A 20,410-nucleotide genomic window follows, 5' to 3' on the forward strand; every position below is an offset into this window, starting at 1 on the left:
GTTATGTGGCACTGCTCCACCTGGCCCCAGAGACATGCCTGTTGGCTACAGCTAGGTAACTTTTCATCCTAGATTCATACATTGACCATGGCATATAGCCTACAAGCTGGCTTTGACTGTACATGCTATAGTTGATATCCATCCCTGCAAATACCATCTGGCTAACCAGTGTCCCATGTGTATCACATGTGCAACACAGGTGACACATGGTAGGATGTTGAATTGCTGTACAGAGCTGTGTAGATATATATGGCAAAACGCATACATATAAAAACTTCCGTGAACAAGTCTGCAGGGTCACAGGTCATGTCTGTTAAGGCAGTGTAAGTCCTTATATGTGACATATACACAGCATCAAGGTCGACTGCATTAATGTAGACACATCCAGCCATGTGCTGATAGGTAAGAACACCAGTACAGGCAAACAGACATGCCCACATCAAGACAGCATCCACAAGGAGTATGGGCAATGTAATCAGGTGACACACACACATATATGGTGATAATATCCAATCACCATTGAATGTCACATGTGTGTGACACAAACATCAGTGGTGTCAGTGTCATGTAGATTTGCAAAGACAACTATTTAATTTTAATAAATGTGATACACATGTATGTTCAGCTGTAGCTCTGTATGTCTCTGTGAGTTACTGTGACCTGTCTCCATCATTATGTCTTCCAGGTATGCCGCATGCAAGACTACCCCCTTATACCCGCTTGGACGATGAGGCCTTCATCCCATAACTACATGACAATCATGATATCCTGTTCAGCCATGTGCCACAGGATGCACAGCAGTGGGATGCCCTGTGGATGGAATTTCGCAGGAGGGTTAACGATGTGGGTGGCCACAACTGCACATACCAGCAGGTGCGCAGACACTGTACAGACCTCATTAGATGGGCAAAACAGAGTGCGAATGCAATCATCAGGGAACAAAGTGCAACAGGTGATGGGCCACCAACCCAGCCCCCACTCACACGTACCGAGGAGCTACTGGCCAACCTGGGGACACCTGCAGAACAACATCCACAAGCCTTAGCCGATATTGTGGAGGTGGGTGTCTCTCAACCACAGACCCTGGAGTTACCTGCTAAGTCACTACTGCACCTATAACAGCTATATTCCATATAGTTACATGTGTCACTGTACAATATGTAATGTAAAATCATATGCAAGGCATGTATACATACATGCCGCATACTATAGTATGCTACTCTGTGTATGCACACATGTGCATACACCATAGTATAGTCTATTGTACTGGTGTATGTGTTAACATGCACATTGCACCCTGTAGCTATCATACAGGCATGGATAATGCTCAAACTGCTGTGTTACTCCAATTTAGGTACCTCTGGCGTTCTGCTGCAACAGCAGCCTGTTGCAAGTGAGACTGTTATTATTTATCAGGCATCTTAATGCACAGATCTATCTGCCATGTGGCCATTTACCACATGTACACATAATGTATGGTCCTGTCACAATATACAGGTCGGACCTGCAAGGCATCACAATGGCTACCCATGTGCAATACTTGCAAACTATGTGAAACACCAACATGAAACCTCACAAACTGTCGTGCATAGAATGGTGGAGGTACTGTTCACTGTAGGGACATGTACTACAGATAAGAACTACACATGTAGAGAATACAAACAGTACTACACAGTGAGCTGGAGGATGGCCAGACCACAGGATTCGCTGGTGTGGATCATAGCCCTGCTCTGAATGTCACACTATGTGATGTGATATCTTGACATGTCCATGCCATCTAGTGGCCTGGCTGCAACACTGCCTAACTATCCTGCAAAACATATCCCACATATCACCCTTTGTCTGCATAACCCTGTCGTCAGTGGAGCATATGACAGCTATGGATGTTTGTCATATGAGACAACACAGACATGTGAAATAGATGCCTGTTGCAATAATTTGGCCAACACATGTACACACATGGCCATGGAGGATGGCCAGAGACATGAAGCAACACACGCACTATACGTGATGTGCTTGTGTGTACACCCTGTCATACATTGGCTCCACATGGTCCAACTATGGCCTTTGTGTAATGGCTATATTGCAGATGTGGAACACTAGACATCCTACAGGCCTGTGAACATATTGCGTAGGCGTGACATCAATCCACCACATAAGATGTGTTGAACATCTTGAGTGTGTCATGACATGACAGCAGTCACCTATACAGTATCCACATCAGCCCACAGATACAGTACATTCCCCTTGCTGGTATCAGACATCAATGCCATCCTTGCTCCTCATATGTGTGTGTTTGTGTGTGTGTGTGTGTGTGTGTGTGTGTGTGTGTGTGTGTGTGTGTGTGTGTGTGTGTGTGTGGTACACAGATGTCATGTGGGACATGGTATACCAAGTAGTATGCTGTGTCTGGCCATAGTTGCCAGGCAGCAGCAATATGGTTGCAGATGTGCAGGGGTGTCATCCGTATACCCTTCAGTGACCTGTGTCACACATTCCACATCATGGTTTAGTGTGTATACACCTCAAGTGAAGTGGGTCACATTCCACAGTATATATGCATTGTATCAGAACACAGTCATGGCTATGAACTGTATCTGTAACTCACAGTGTATAGCAATAGAGATGCCTCATGATTTCCTGCAATGGCCATGCACATCAGCTAAATGTGCAATATATCTGTAGGGCGGTCAGACAACACTGCATTGGGACACCATTACCCCACTGTATATTTGACAGGACACCATTGTGTTAAACATGTATGCATGTCATTGCACACATCATCAGATCACATGACATACTACATGTGATAGTCAAGGTCATATGCCACACATTAGGCAGGTGTACTGTTAACCTGTGCTGGTCTACATGGTGTAACACAGGGATGTACGCTAACTACAACTATGATTGTGTAATTTGCATGCCTTTTGCTATGACACATGCATGCTGTTGTGTGCAACTCAGGGATGTATGATAACTACCACTATTATTGTCTGCACTGCATGCAGTCTGCTGTATCTCATGCATGTTGCATGCCTTCTGCCATATCACATGCATGTTGGGTGCCATATCACATGCATGTTGGGTGTGCCATCTGCTGTATCACATGCATGTTGCATGCCTTCTGCCATATCACATGCATGTTGGGTGCCATAGCATGTGTGTGTCTGTGTGTGTGTCTATTGTATAGATTATAATGTACAGTTCTTGTCTGCCCCTCACAGGTGATGTAGGTGTGTTCCACTTCTGTGGTCCATCTGATGTTAGTGTCCCCACAGACTCTAGCAGTGATGATGAATGTATGATTGAGGCACAGGTAGGGTTGTCAGTGGCTGAATCTGTGCCATTGGCTGCCATTCCACCTATATCCCCCTCATCCATGCACACAGATATCATGCCTACACATACCCCCTCACCAGTGGCTATAGAGGAATGATAGTTATTGTGTGGTAGCTTGGAACAGGAAAGTGTGGGGGCTATGGAATGTGTGCCTGCACGTCTTGGTGTCAGCCAACTGACTGGTGATGCTCCACACCGGCACATGGCCAGTGCTGCTCGTAAGAGGATATCTGGCCAAAATGCCCCTGCAAGACAGAGCACAGCATCTGGTGTCACCACACACATGTTTCAGGCTGTAATGGAGGCACAGGCATGTGCTGAATGGCACAGCAGAGAAGATCAGAGGCTTCAGAGAGCTGCTGTCCATTCTTTAAACAACAACATCCAAGCAATAGTAAATGCTCAACAGCAGATTGCTGAAGCTTTGGATAGACGATTGGGTGACATGGTTGGAGTCCTTGACTGTGACATGACAATCCTCGAGCATGTGCTGTCTGTGTTGGAACATCTGGTAGGAGTGAGGCGTTGGGCACAGGAATGTAGGCCTGCTGCATCACCTCTTTCAGGTCTATGTGAACAAGCTATCTCACATGCCCACTCCTTTGGTGATGGGGGCAGCAGCAGTGCAGCTGGTGCTATGCTGTCCACACCATGACACAGCAGGCCACATGCACGTGGCCCTGGATGGTCCCAACAGGGACATGGTTAGAGTGGACATATGTCATCAGACAGTACCCAATCTGCACCTCTGCCTGGTAGTGCCCATGCAACTCCTGGCAGGCACAGGTCACATGGCCATGGCCAGACACCGTGAACTGTAAAACCTGGCCTGTACAGTCTGCAGCTGTCAATAATACCCATGTGTAGGCCAGACACATGCCAGAACTGTGTGCATACATACACGCACACACCGGAAGCATATGTAGAGCAATGCAACACACACATGATTAACATCCACACACACCCAATTAGATCAAAGGCCCTAATCCACACACATGATGTCATCCAATGGTGCAGCCTCGGCCTCTGGCAAACATTACCACCCTGTGCATATGATGATGCCTGTGCCGCATCCCTGTCATCCACACCATCGGTGCAGGGACATGCTCATATGGTCTGATGCAAAGGGTGAACAGACTAGGAAGGTAAGTGTAGATTACAATTGTTGTGTACTGTTGACAGGCAGCAGACATACCATGTAGTATAGGTGTACAATGCATTTTGTACTGTTAACAGTATGTGTCTTGTGTAACAACAGTAACTGCATGTTGGACATGATGTTCTGCTTTCCTCCTTCAGGTCTAATTGCACACGCTGGTGGATGTCCGTGTTTGCAATTAGTGTCCCATATGTAAATGTGGACTACTCACAGGTATGTATGAATATACCAGCATGCACCTTGTAGCTTCCACATCACAGTTAGAATGTCCCACGTTCCAAACATGTCTACTGATCCAAGAGCATGATAGCTGTGTATTAAGCTACTGTGGCTACAGACGTGACATCCATACTGGGTGACATCACAGGTACAGTTACATGGAGTGGTGAGGAAAGAGAGTGGTCTAGCTGATGACAAGGGTAGAGGGCAGTGGGAAGTGTGATGCCTCATTGGGAAACAGTAATACACATTCCCATGACAGGATTCCAACACACAACTGCACCCACACACTCAGGTATTGACCCACATGTAATCAGTGACACAGTAACACACCCACACACTCACGGATTCACTGACACAGTAACACACACTCACACACAGTTGCTACTTTTGGGGTGAGGACCCCTGCCTATGTGCAAATCATCATTACAGTACCTACCTACATGACACGCCACAGAAAATACACATGTACAGGTAGTCAGTATGGCCTAAGATTGGGGACATCAACATGGATAGTAGATTGCATCACCTGGATGGGGTGAGGAGACTTATCAGTTCAGTATGGTAGCATACATCCTCACTCCAGGGACCATATACACACACAAACACATACACACACAAACATACTCACACTGTGGCATTCACTATTGAATACACCTATGTCACTGACATACAGATACCTCACTTGTGTGAGATGCACGCCCCTGCCTATGTCCTGCTTTCTACATTGCAGTCTGTACAGATATCTACAACAGTGTACAGGAGAGTGAGTAACAATTGAGATGTATTCCCCAACATACATGACATATATGGACACACACGCAACCACACATGCCAGTACTGTGAATCAAACACCTGCCCAGCTCATGATATGTATGACAGACTTACAGCAGTATTGCACACGTTACAAAGTGTACTGACGCTTTCTTTGGCACACAGGAGGTCTTATCTGTTACAGGTGTCAAGTGATTTACCTTCGGTGTCACCCTGACCGCTGTCTATGTTGTGTGTGATGTCCTTCTATTAACAAAACCATTGCTTACCAGTTACACAGGTTATTGTAGGACCACTTGTGACACACTTGTGAGCTGTCCTCAGCAAACATCCATCTTCAAGGATGTCCCACCACTTAATTATTTCCACACATCTGTCCATACCTGAGGTACATCTTTCTGTACATTATTTTGTAGATGTATATCACTGTTTTGATACATTTTTGTGTTGTATGTTTCTTTTAAATTTAAAACTTGGCTAAATTGGATAATTAACTAATATCTGGTTTTAATTGGTTTTTATTAGTTCTGTTACTTCTAAACACTGGGAGCTGTGTTGAGTGCAGATTTTGTCTGAAGAAGGCTGGGAAATAACCTGGCCAAAAGCGCTTACGTAATTAAACAGTCCGTGTCCAGCTGACCTAGTCCGTTTTCATTTTTATTTCTTTTTACATTCAGCATATCACCATATACAGTTGGCAATGATGAGGCTGCATTGCGAATGCATAATGTACTAAGATACACGTCACCTGCATACATCAGCAACTGCACACGCATGGTATCTGAACACACACCACTACATGTACATGTGTGTAGCTCCTACAATTTTGCCATTTGGGCATGTTTGTAGGCATTGCAATTGGCGGACATGTGTAATGACATACATGACACATGGACTGTTGTATTATATGATAGGTGTAATGGGTGATGGGTACAGAGGGAATGTTACCTCTGTCAACATTGATATCACACATTATGTACTGTTAGCATTCAGCAGCCATGGACCTACATTCCATGTGCATGTGTGTAATGGCTGTAGCTGTAGCCACCTGTCTGCACAAAGGAAAACAACAGCAATGCTATTTACATATATGTTGTGTGTGTGTGGCATGTACATATCCAGGGCAGGTACATGTATGTCATATCCAAACATAAGGGTGTTTACTGGTGTACAGCAACAGTCATCTGCTAATGCTGTAAATATCTGAGGGCCCCTGGTATGTGTACAACTGACCTGATTACAGACAGTGGTATCATTGCATTGCATAGCACATGATGCAACTATGTCAGTACATGGGTTCTCTGCACAGTTGATGTAGAGCTTGGTACAGTCCACTGGTCAAGTGTCACATGGTGGTGTACTATTATATGTCCTACCACATGTATGGATGTGTGTTGGTGGTCCAAGGGCATGGTGGTGTCTAACGTTTACATCCTAGAATGCAGCATTTGACACTATGTCCTGCACCTGACTCATCTGTGATGCCTTTTGTGGGAGTACCGGTCAATACATGTGAGTGGCCTCTATGTATGTGGGGGACACCACCACCTAGAGTGGTCCGTACCTGTGTTATGGCCCACATCTGGTTCTGAGGTATATGGTGGTAGTGCTATTTTGCACTACAAAGCATTCAGCCAGGTGTTCCTCACTGCACAGATGTCAGTATTCCCTATTGTTGGATCTACAGTGAGCAGCTGCGATTACAGATGCTACACATCTAGCACTGGTTAGCATAAGCATAAAATGCAGTTGTCCTCTAGGTGTCAGGGTGTTATCCTGTGTTTAGAACATTTGCCTTGGAATGGCACTATATGGGTGAATGTGACATAGGTATTATCCCCACTCCCTTGACTCATGGATGCATGTGAAATGTTACAAAGGCTTGTCTACTTTCAGTCATGTCATCCCAGAATAACAAACACTGGACAACCTCATATTTATAGCAGGACATCACACAGTTGCCACTCCTAGCAAGGCTCATTGTAGTGGTCAAGCAGTTGCCACTACTAGCAAGACATCACTGCGAGTGGTAGTATTGTGCTTGGTATAGAATGGTACATCTAAGGTGACGGACAGCAGCAGATGTTGTGTATAAGACCGGTGTTAGATATATGTAGAGCAGCGTTCCTGCTAACAGTGACAACTATTAACACCAGAGTGCATTACAATGTGTTCTTTACATCTAACTGTAATAGCATGGCCACTGTGACCTTCTGCGTTTAGAATCAGAGTGCATCCCAGACAGCCCTGTGCTACTAAATGTGTGAGCATGCCCAGTGATACCTTGTGTCAGTTACGTGCCTCTGTGTGTATGGGCATGGCCATTGTAACCCTGTATAGTGATAGTAGTCGTCCATTCCACAGATGAGCATACTCCAGGTCAAGATGGATTCCTACTTTAAACACACAGGTTCACAGGTATGTACATCTTAACTGCCAGCATCCCTGTTGATGTTTGCATTCCTAGAAGGTCATAATGTCAGCCTTGAAATGTGTAGTCTGTGTGGCATGACTCGTAACTATGTAGCATTGTAATAGTGATCTGAAGATAGGCAGATGTTTTCTTCCCACCACTGGTGTGTGTGTGTGTGTGTGTGTGTGTGTGTGTGTGTGTGTGTGTGTGTGTGTGTGTGTGTGTGTGTGTGTGTTTGTCTCCATCAGCCTGAGGACTGAATAATGCTTTTAAACTGCTCACACTCCATACTATTCCTATACCCACCTTTGGCAAGGCTGATGATGTCAACCACCTACAAATACACCTCTGGGAGTCCTGTGCCCCAGTAATCTTGGTAGCGCATTCTGTAACTGCGTAATGCTGCAGTGTGCTAAAGTAGTTAGGTCGGTGTTCTAATCCCAGACATGCCAAGTGTGTGTGTGTGTGTGTGTGTGTGTGTGTGTGTGTGTGTGTGTGTGTGTGTGTGTGTGTGTGTGTGTCTGCCTGCATGAGACAAGTGCAGTGCTTTGTAGAGTATGCACTCTCTGTATAAATCACATGACCACCTTTGCCATTCCTGCTGTTGTCACCCACCTAGGTATATACCTGTAGGTGTGCTGTAACTCAGTATTTGCCATAGCGCGTGCCCTAAAAGTGTATTGCTGCAGTGTGATACGGTAGGTAGGGGTTCATATACAGGACATGGCAAGTGTGCGTTTGTCTGTCAGAGCCTATGTAGAGGTGGCTGTGAGTGTGTTATCATTAAACATACTGGGGAGCGGATTTTGTAGTTTTCCTATATGGTGTCGATCTTATGACACATTGGGCATATCACGAGGAGTACAGCTGTCAGTCAGCCATGGGACTGTGCTGGCCAGCCATACTTCTACATCTAGCAAAAGGCCTGGTGAACAAAGTATGCAACCCTACTAGTACCCAGTATATGTCCCGCACCCATGTGCCATGCACAAACACACTTGCCTAGGATATCCTGCTATGTTGCTAGTACCATGCACATTGATGACAGATAGCAGGCATGGTGTGAATGCAGTGGCCTACAGAGGACATGGCACCCTGTACAGCAGTACAATAGGCACATATATGCGGACATTGTGTCTTCACTATGTTCCCCACTGGATGCCTACAACATATGTGGTGCCATCAAACGTGATCCACAGAGGCCATGCAATGCCATACACATGTGCCCTGTATGGACCAATGCTACTGACACCAGGGAATACCTGTATCATACTATCAATGCAGGTGCAGGGCTGACCTGCTCTCTATAAGAAGGTTTCACCACACCAGGCCAGTATTGGCATATCGGGGGATAACAGTCTGTGTACACAACATGTGCCTGCCAAACCAGGTACACCTGTACATGTCACTGTACAGTATTGTGGGACATGCACATTCCAGGCAATGTTCATATGAAGGACTATCAAACACAGACATTGCATGCATTACAAAGCTATGGCCATACACATTGGTAACTAGGATGTCAGGGCAGATCATGCAGTACCCATCTGTTTGGGACATTGCAGATACTACACCCCTGCACTGCACACCATTGTCAGGTGATGCGATGCCAATGATTACCCCCACCCAGCCTTGTACAGCCATCTTGCACAGCCAACCACTACACACCCATGAAACAATGCATACATGCATGTCAGTCATGGCACCTTGTGTCTGCATGTGGGTTATGATGCTCCCAACCACAGTGACTCCCAGTATAACCCTTGTTGGCATACCAACAGATGTGAAACACTTTCCCATGCCTTAGCCCATAGAACCTCCAGATATCCCCTGTGGTGCATGTAGTCCTGTGCATTACTGCAGTGTGGCAAACTAAGTAGTTAGGTCGTGTATCTGTGGCCCTGGCAAAGAGTGTCAATGCATGTCCATTAGAGAGTGTGGTTGTGGTGACAATGGCATCCGTTCATATGGACAGCCTTGTGTGCCAGATCTAATGTATGTCTACTATACCTCTGTTGCAGATGTCACTCACCTACACACATATATGTTCTTACAGCATAGCAACATGTCACCTTTGTGGCACATGGAGTAACTTCATGCACATGTAATAGTAATGACTACTCAGTCAGGGGTTTGACCCATGTACTGTTAGGCGTGTGGCAGATGATGCTTAGAGTTAAGTCTCCAAGCCCTTCTCTGGTGTACTTTTCTTGTTCCACCCACACACTCTGGTGGATGTGAAGGTGTACATCTGCTCAGCAGCAGCATGTGTATTGTAAGTGATGGACATGATCAGGTGATGGCCTCTGCACCTACTGCAGTCCTCCTCTAGCTGATTGCATGTGGAACAGCTGTGATGGTGTTCCCAAAGCCATAAGTATGATAAACACAGTACACTATCTGGGGAAAACATGTTGGTATTTGACCATGACAGTCACTGTGAGTGGTACCTGGATGTGGTGTTCTGACACGGCATATCAGATGATATCTGGATGTACCTCAAACATTATACACAGTAGGAAAAAGCCTAAAGACAGGAGGGTGATGTGCCACACATGACTACAGCATGTAAGTGTAGCTATGCTGCATTGAGACAACTGCCTGTTTAACATGTGTGTGGTAATGGCAATTCTGCATGTTTTAATGCAGACATGACAGTACACTGTTCGTGAGTGACCCCAATCTGTAGGGCCATCTGTGAACTGGCCAGGGTGTGCAACCATTTGTTTCCTGTGTTACACAATGAACACACATCTGTGCACAGCAGGAGCATAGTGTGAGGAATGCAGACAGTACATGATGATAGGGATGTGTTACTGCCATCGTATCCCTGACTGGACATGTGTCACATGAAACAGTGGTATGACAGACACTGTCTGGGGTTCCCAGTGACAAGCCAATAATGGGCAACTGTTCATAGTTGCAGTCACATTTCTACTACACATTGTACAGATGGCTTGCAGTATATATGCATGTGTTGTGCTCCCTCTGCAAATGTATACCATCTGTTGTGTTGGGTTGATGGTGATATCTCTGCATGCTGTTGTAGGTAATCCTGTATGCTGATGTCTATCACTAAGCCATATGTGGGTTTAAACTGCAACACCATAGGCTGAATGGGTTGGGAGATCACGGCAGAACCTCCTGTCCCACTTCAGCTGACCATGGCAATGGGCTCTAGCACATCTAGGACCCAGCCTTGGGCATCAACCTCTGTTGGCTCTGCACCACCTTCTGGTGGTACCACCACTGAGGATGGAGCATGTCCCCCCTGGGAGCAGGACCAGACAGGTACATGTCTGCTGTTGTGAGTTCCCGGACGTGTTGCGTTGGGGGCTCACTAAGGGGGTCTGAAGCCAGATATGCAAGCTCAAGGGCAGAGTGTCACATTTATAGGGTTATGCTGCCCCTCCTGGACAGCCCCCAGCACTGCCTCCTTTGCAGCTGTTTAGGTGCAGTGGCAGCTGCCCATGGCTGGGGACCGCCGTCCCACTGTTCCCATCAGCTTGTGAATGCCAAACACCGTTCCCCATCCGGGGTGTATCCCCCTACATGTGTCATATACCAACCCTGTATGCTGCCTTGTCTGTGATCCTACCCTACCTATCCTCCATGGTCATACCTACAATCCTTCCCCTTACATCCGACCCTCACCTACAGAAACATAAGGCCAATCAGCGAATAGGACAACATCTGCCCTATACATAGCTGTCCATTACACACATGTGCCCACTGGACACATGTAACCCTTGTAATATGCATCACTACATACTCCTGTTATCCTCACCCCTGTCCCTCAGGCGCACGGTCCTGGTATGCACATCATTCCTAAATGGTCCAGGTACATGTGATGAGGATGACCCCATTGTATGCACAACACTAACGGTCCCTCTATTGTTTCTCCATTTACATTTATCATGATGATGATGTTGCACATACCACCTTGCAAGAGTACTGTTCACACATAATGATTGGACAGGTACTGTTGTGTTAATGTACATTACATGCACAGAGTGATGTATACGGCCAATGTACAACTATTTGCATGTATGAATGAGACATGTCTGTCTGAAGGAGTCTTGAGATCACATAGAACAACACCACTACATAATACAGGTGTCGCTGGTGTTTGCCGTTTCATTCGTTTGTAATACTTTGTTGTTACATGGTATGTTCCTGATATATCTCTATATATGTATGTACCTATATGCTGGACATAAACACTCACATATACATCTACATGATGGGATACATTCCTATACTGTTGAATGAATGCACTGTATGATAAATTTGTGGTACCATTGTCTGTATATCTGCCATGGCGTATTGGTAAATCACATTAGCTGTGTGTGCAGGGTCCTGGTTCCAAGCCTTGCAGAGGACATTTAATTGGTTGCAGGGCAGAACAAGAACATTAGATATGGAGGGAGTAAGGCACATTAAAGCAGTTGGGAGTGGGTGTGTGTGGGTTTGCACGGTGTTAAGCACTGCTGACCTCTGCTTCTTAAACTCGGTTAGCCTCTACATTGCTTTACTAGTGCAATACTCGCATACTGGTAACTAAACAGGCTTACACCCGCTTGCTCCCGCACTTGCAAATGCACCGACATTGGTGCTTGCATCTGACACTCACACCCCTGGGTGGGATCAAGGACCACAATATTACCTTGTGATGCCTATTACATCGGAATACATGCCTACAGTATCAGGAATGGCTGCCCATTAAGCGATGGCATGGGGTTCGACAGTACGGAATTGGCAGCCTGTCCAGTGATTTTAATCATATTATTTGTGTGCTCCTCATACAATCTGCTCCCATCTGGCTGATACATGGGGACAGAGACTCTTCAATACAGATAAGTAATTGGGTTTTGGGAGCCACATCCATCAGCCGAGTCATGCTACCGCATACCTATTATTGGTTTGCCACCTTTTCAATTGGCCAAGGTGGGACTTTAGGGTTACCACCTGTCCCACTTTGTGAGGGACAGTCCCTCTTTAGGCAGTTGTGTCCTGCTAAAATAATCAAGACATAGCAAATATCCTGAGATTACAGGACACAATATATCCTAAGTTTCTTTAACAGTTGCATAAAACAGTTATTTTAATATATTCTATGTTATATATTCTATGTTATGTGAAGTAGCATAAGCAATTCAAATGTTACTAGAATAAGCTTTTATTTCTGCAAAAAAGTAACGTTCTGTACTATGCATGGCTGTAGGTATGTTTTGTTCTGAAAAATCTGACATTTCTACAGAACATATACCACGCTGGGCATTTGAAAAGGTGGCAACCCTATAGGACCTTTATGTAGAGACGTCAGATTTTGCAGGGCAAAACATACCCACAGCCAGTACAAAGGCGAGTAATTTACCATTTTGCCTAAATAAAAGGTTATTCTTGTAGCATTATAGCTGCTTATACTGTTTCTTATAACATTTAGGTGTTTCAGATACAAAATAATTGTTTTATGCAACTACTACAGACAATATAGGAAATCTTTGTCCTAAATCACAGGACATATGCCATAATTACACTTATTTTGCAGGACACAACTGCCCAAAGGGGACTGTCCCTTGCAAAGTTGGACAGGTGGTAACCCCAACCCTATTATTCTATAATCTTTCTAAGGTAGTTGGCGGAATATGCACTTTCTGTCACTGGCAGACCGCTCATATGAATGGGGAAAAATGAACACTGAATCAGGGACACTGCATAACAACCTCAGGGACACATTTAGAAGTTTGGTGCTATTAACCTGACACATTGACAGACCCAGAGCATATGTATTCATACACATTGTCTGAGGTACATGCTGTTTATGACTCTTACACATTGTCATTATTCATTATGTGTATTCCACTACCTTTCCTCCTAATATCACTAGTTCTAGGAGGGTTTAGGTGGGACAGAGTTAGATTATGAGTCGTAATCATGGACGTCCCTGGTAATCAGGGAAAGTTCAATGGCATGGTCCCTATGTGTTCCCCCAATGGTTACGGACTATCCAGTGGATGTGATCTTAACGTTTGGGAGGTATGGGTGTCTGTATGCCTCTTCGCATTTTATTTTATTTTACTGTTATTCTATTGCTGGTATCTTATGACATGACACTATTGGCTAATTTAAATTAATAGGCTTATTGGCTTTTTGATTGCACTTATATAAGCATCTTGTTATTCTGCACTTATGTCTGATGAAGCAACAGTAGTTGTGAAAGCGCTTACCATTTGTGTGTTTGTGTGAATAAACGTTTATTGTGTGCTATCTCGGTGCAGCTTTTTTCATTTTGTTACTGGGGTTATACCTGCCTGGGCTACAAGATCAGAGATCTCTTCCATGTCTCTTTTCATGTAGTCCAGGGAGGTACATCTCAGGTCTTTCACACCAACATGGACAATGTCAGAGTCATATTTGTACTTGTTGAGTGCCCTGAGTGCATGGGTCATGTGGCGGATCCTGGCACCTGACAGACAGCTGACAGTAACCTTTTCCTTCTTTAGCCTAGTGAGTGGGACATCAGTGTTCCTGACTATAGAATCACCTATGACTAGTGTGTTGGGTACGTTGGTTTGCCTTATGGGCTGTGGTTTATTGGCACACTGAGTCAGTGGGCTATGTGTCATTTGGGTTGTGTTGGGGGGTGGTGGTTGCTTGCGGTTCTGCTTTGGATGTCTCTGTTGCTTGAGCAGATTATTATTGAGAGACTCTGCAAATGGTTTGTGTTTCTATGTGTGGATTTTGGTGGTGTAGGTTTAGTGGGACTATGTGATGAGTGTGATGTGTTGCAAGTGTTTACCTTCTCCTCTTGACTGTCAAGTTCAGTCTTGGTTGGAGAGAGCTTTACCTCCAGTTTGGCTAGATAAGTGCATCTCTCTCAGGTTGTGGTGTTGGATAGTAGAAGGAGAGGGTTGTCTGTGTACATGAGGCAATTGCTACATTGCCCCAAGATGCCCAGATTCATCAGATAGACAGGAGAAAACACTGGGAGCTGACCCTTGGACATGCCTGAATAAAAAAACTACTTTCCTCTAGACAAGTGAGGAAAGTGAGTATAAGAGCTGTTTTTCTCTAAGCAAGTGAGGAAAGTAAGTACAAAAACTGTTTTCCTCTAGGTAAAGAGGAAGGTTGAGTACTGTAGTAATTTGTAGCTTATTTAGTGCTAACAAGTTCTGAATGCAAATAAGCAAATTGAAGTGCTAAAACTAAGAATCTATACCTAGATCTTGTGGTAGATAGGCTACCTAGTGCTTACCACTCCCACTAATAAGCTAGAATGCATCCCTCCAACACTGAATGTAAGATAGACTAAGAAAACTGATATACTCACTAAAAGGTAAGACATTAGACTTCTTAAGTTTCAGCCATCTCTTTGGCAACAAAGAAATAGTGACATAACCATGATCCAGTTCTCAACTTATCTGGGTTTAATTAATAGCAAAAATCCTGTACAATGTATTTAGATGAACATGAAGTAAATGTCTAACACTAGATCTCTCATCTTGGAAGGATGAAATTAATCATGTTGATGAACTGCCCACTTCTACAAGTCTAAATAATGTGTTCCTTGTGAACAGTGACTTTTGACAATGACCACTGGCAACCAGCATCTGCTCTGTGTCTGAGTGCTACTGCTGTGTAGAAGTGACCAACTACATAGGGCATGAAATTACACATTCTTAGACAGAAACTATCAGGAAGCAGGATTTGTACCTCAGAGAACAGAAAAACTCCCTAGCCCTAGGCAGGTGGTAGATTCAAACCTTGGCTCTTAACTCAACTTTCTAGTCTTTTCCAGTACCTGGGAAATAGAACAAAATGAGCTTGTTAACTCATTCATTCAAATTTAGCTCAAGAACTTTGCACTGTAACTTCCAATGGGTGCAGTATAAGCCTTTTGATTGAATCAAATTATGTCCTCACATTTCAAACAAATGTTCCTATCTCTGAAACCATACAGGTTACTAAAGAAGTATAAATTGCAAACTCTTCAGCATTAACTATTTTTATAGTGGTAGTATTCTTTAGGCTCTAGGTTTTAAACATAATTTTATAACTCACAGTAAACACAGTAACTATTACATTTGTAATATTTTGTAAACAACTTACAATATCTCAGCAACCACTGAAGTTACAAACATATTGTCAGCAGTGTTTTATTCATCTAGCTGAGAGCCTTCATATGAGGCTAAGGAGTTCTGTCTGCAATGGTTTACTATCATCTGTGGGAACTACATTCTGTCAGCACATATGCTGCAGAAAACGAGAATGTTGTGCACAAAATGAAAAGGGTATGGATAGTTGAAGACACTTATGCAAATGAAGTTGTGCATTCCCATAAGTCTGTTTGATTATATATACGGAGATTGTGGTGCAGTGGGGATTGGAAATTCATCCATATCCCCACTGTAGTGCGATCTTGGAGTTGGAATATATTAGTAGCGGGGGGGTGAGGGTGGCTTGTCCCCCTGCAAAAATGTGATATGTTATATAGTAGTTTGATTTACATCAGCTCCTATACGGCTATCACATGATGTTTTCGGTGACAATGTCGACTCAAATGCGTTGATCATTTGAGTCGAGATTGTGTAGATGTGGAGAGTTCAATTTTGGTGTTTATTTTTGTTTTTGAAAATGCCAAATGTTTTGCCTTTTACAGTAATGGTAGTAAACCATCTGCGTTACTTGGTTTTTGAGATATTTAGAAAAATGTGAAAATGTTATCTATATACAGCAATATCATAAAAAACAACAGTTGATATCTATTTACCTGCACTAGGCAGAGGCCAAATAATAATGAAGTTGAGTTTGCCATCGTGTAAGTTTTAAGATGGAATATTTTAAAACTTTGTACATAATGTGGTTTTAGAATTATTGATGCAAATATGAGCAAGCAATATTTGATGCCTAGAGGCATGAGTTAAATGCAGATGCACCAGGAGGCATCACTCGGATGTAATGAATTAAAAAATAACATTTGCTGATTGTGAATATTGTTAAAAATCCTTCTCAAACATTCTGTAGTGGTACTCTTTCATGCACGACCTTTTTGTGATCCTGCAGTTTTATTTAAACCATCCACAGCACATTTGCATTTTGACTTGTCTCAGACTAGAACAATGGCAACCAAGAGATTAATTTAGGACCAGATACATTTTTACAATAGCAGTATCAAGCTCAGTAATCAAGAGTATGGTGACTTTTTATGTGACTTTAAGATGAGGACTTTTTTTTGGAAAGTCCATCGAACATGAACACTAAATTAAATTAATATGACAAACTATGTTCCCATACATTTGAAATGGTGGTCTATGATCCCAAGAGATGTGTAGGTCCTTGACAAGAATGGGACACCTGATGGATATTTTTTAGTGTGTCACAAAGAAGACTTTTTGGGTTTTCTAGTAATGGCCTTTGTGTTTATAATATATCTTTCTACCCCCATGCCTTTTCTCCCATTCGGTCTGTATAACCAGGTTAAAAGCCAAACACAGTATGTCAATTATTCAAAAACTGTAATATAATTTTTGGTTCAATTAAACCCCAGTTTGTATCCTCGCTTATGTTAGAACTTACAATGTCCTCTCGTGGGAGGGTCTACATTCCCCCACAGGCAACATGAATGCTACCATGTGGGCATGACTTGGCAAAGGCAAGCACATGCCCACAGCAATATGCTGCATGCTGTACAACTCTTTGTCTACAATGTACTAGAACTGAAGCAGATCAAATTACTTCTATCCTGCCAGCATGAGCAAGCTGGTGTCAGACACTCATTTCCATCCCTTCATGGGATCTACTCGATCCCAAGTTGCTAGTCATTACTATATCAGCTGGGCCACAATCAGAGATTTAACACTCTGTGGTACAGATATTTCTTGGTACTGACTTTCAGTTTACTTCACTAAAATCAGACACATGCATCATGACAGTCCTGCAAATCTTTATAAGCAATTGAATTTATCTTTCATGCTCTCAGTAGAGTGATGGGATTACCCACCATTACTGTTGCAAAGAGCCCTGAGAGATGCACTGAAAAGGTGCTAATGAAAATGAGAAGAAACAGTATCTAACAATGAACCTTGTGCAATCTAAAAGTTAATAAAATTTGTCTTTTTAGGTTTCAGTCCAGGTGGCCAAATTATCTAAGACAACATTTACCAAAACCCTTCCTTTCCTTGTTTTACCAGCCTGTTAATGAAGAAAGGATGACCAATTTATTTAAAGGCTCTTCTGAGATCTTTATATGGTTTTCTTCTAAGAAATCATGTCATTTATGCTCCGCTCAGAGTCAAAAGTAGTCCATACCACTGCCAGGATATTGTTCATATTCCAAAACACAAGCCAGATACTGGAATGAATGCCATATATTTTCATACACTTCACAAACTGACAGTAAACAGTTTTTTTGTCTTAGCTTTATTAGTCAATGCAGGCCAGAGATTTTTAAGGATTTGCATTTAAGTATCTTAGTCTTAGTGACAAATTAGGCATACTGTCACATATCCGTTACAACTCCAGCAGTAGAAAAGGCAATAATAATGAGTTTTAGAGGTATAAGAATGTCAAGCCTCAGTTACAGGAGCATGAGAAGTATCTTATCTTTGAAAGAAAAAGCACACAGAAGTGAAACCTATAGGCCACGTACAACAGAGACAGGAAGAAGTCCTGGAAATTGATAGGCAGACATTTGGTGGGGGCATTTAACATGTTCTACAAAGATCCAATAAAAGGCATGGGTAACTTCTGCCTGACTACCTGCAGGATTGCCTGTAAGGAAATAAAGGTTGGAAGTATGTTTAGTATCTTTCAGGGTCTTATTGAGTTCTGCAGGAAACATTAACATTTACTTAATAGTCTGTGTAGGTGGGCAAAATACTAGTTGGTCCTAACAAATTCTTTATCAATGCAGCAAGAATTTCTTTGATTTAGGCGAGAAATGTGAAAGTCACCACACCCAACCAGCATTCATTTATTTCAGACTAAGTTTCAAGATCTGAGCTTTCCTCTTATAGTCCTTGGATATTCTAGCAATATCAATGGATTTAGCATGCCTATGGAAGATAGGGAAGAGTTTGGCCTTGACTGATAGCAGAATATCAGATAACAGAAAAATAACTTTTTTATCAGAAGAGAATGGAAGAAAATCTGAAGATGGTCAATACTCTAATCAATTAATGCAAAAAGTAAAATATATATGTGTGTGTGTGTGTGTGTGTGTGTGTGTGTGTGTGTGTGTGTGTGTGTGTGTGTGTGTGTGTGTGTGTGTGTGTGTGCGTGTAAGTTACATTGCCTTTTGGAATTAAAAAAATATTTTTCAGTAGCTGACAGATGTTTCATTTCTTATTAAAGTTAGTCAAAACTAGCAGTGTTATAAGGAATGTTAATAAATGTTTTTCTCATTAATATGTCTCTGGCTACAGAATGGTGATACATCTGCATTCACAAATGATAACCGTATTCCTAACAATTTGCCTCTGTGACAATTACTTCAGTTTATATTCTTGTAATACAGATAAAATAAAAACTTATAAATGTGCAGCTACAACACAATACTGCATGCAGTTAAACAGGTTGTTGCTATTAGTACCATGTTGTGGTAAAAGAGTAAACATGGATGCCAATATGACTCTCAAGTTACAACCTTGATAAGCTATACAGTGGGACAACAGTCAATGTAAATAGTCTGATATCCTTTAAGTAATTGCAGTAACTTCTGGTACTAGCATGAGCAAAACATTTTTTTTTTACTGTAAGACTAATTAAAAACAGAACACATTCAATTATTGTGGAGTTCTCTTCATAGCCCTTTGGAAAACAGGCATTATGCCCTTACCCATTATAGCAAGCTGTTAATAAAATACAAAGCAAGTAAAAATATTAAACAGAAAGGCCTCATAGACAAAAACATAATACAGACCCTGATAAGCCACAATCTGATTTATGTACTACCTTAAACCTTCTTTGAAGGAGACACATGGGAAAAATATTAACAGGCCCTTAAGCATCCATATATAAATGGGATGCTATTCGCAAAATAAGTGTTGCTTAGCAACTGTTCTAAAAAGAAACAGTTTATCATTATCTTCTATTGCACAGGAAGCATATTGTTTTCATGTCAGTTTCTACAAATCAAACATTGGTCGTGATTTTCTGGTTCTGTACGTTTTGACAAATATGCTCTTGATGAAATGATAGTAAAGTCAAAGTACATCTGATATTGAATACAAGTCATTATGTGAATTTTCTCACTATATTGCATTTGCCAGTATTTTCCAGTAAATATAAATAATTTTTATAAGTTGTTTTTCACTTTCTCTCACTTTTTTTTTAATTTGACCTTGATTCCTACCGTCAGTGTCGGCAGGCATTTATATCACGGGATTATACAGAGGAGTGTATTAAAACTTGTATAATTTTCCCAACACATCTTTTGCAGTCACTTGAATATCATATGGAAGCTGTGCTGTGTTGGTCTGTGTCAAAGTAGCCCCACCCTCATG

The sequence above is a fragment of the Protopterus annectens genome, chromosome 5.part0, assembly GCF_019279795.1.
Source record: "Protopterus annectens isolate FY-2018-M chromosome 5.part0, PAN1.0, whole genome shotgun sequence".
Lineage (NCBI taxonomy): Eukaryota > Metazoa > Chordata > Ceratodontiformes > Protopteridae > Protopterus > Protopterus annectens.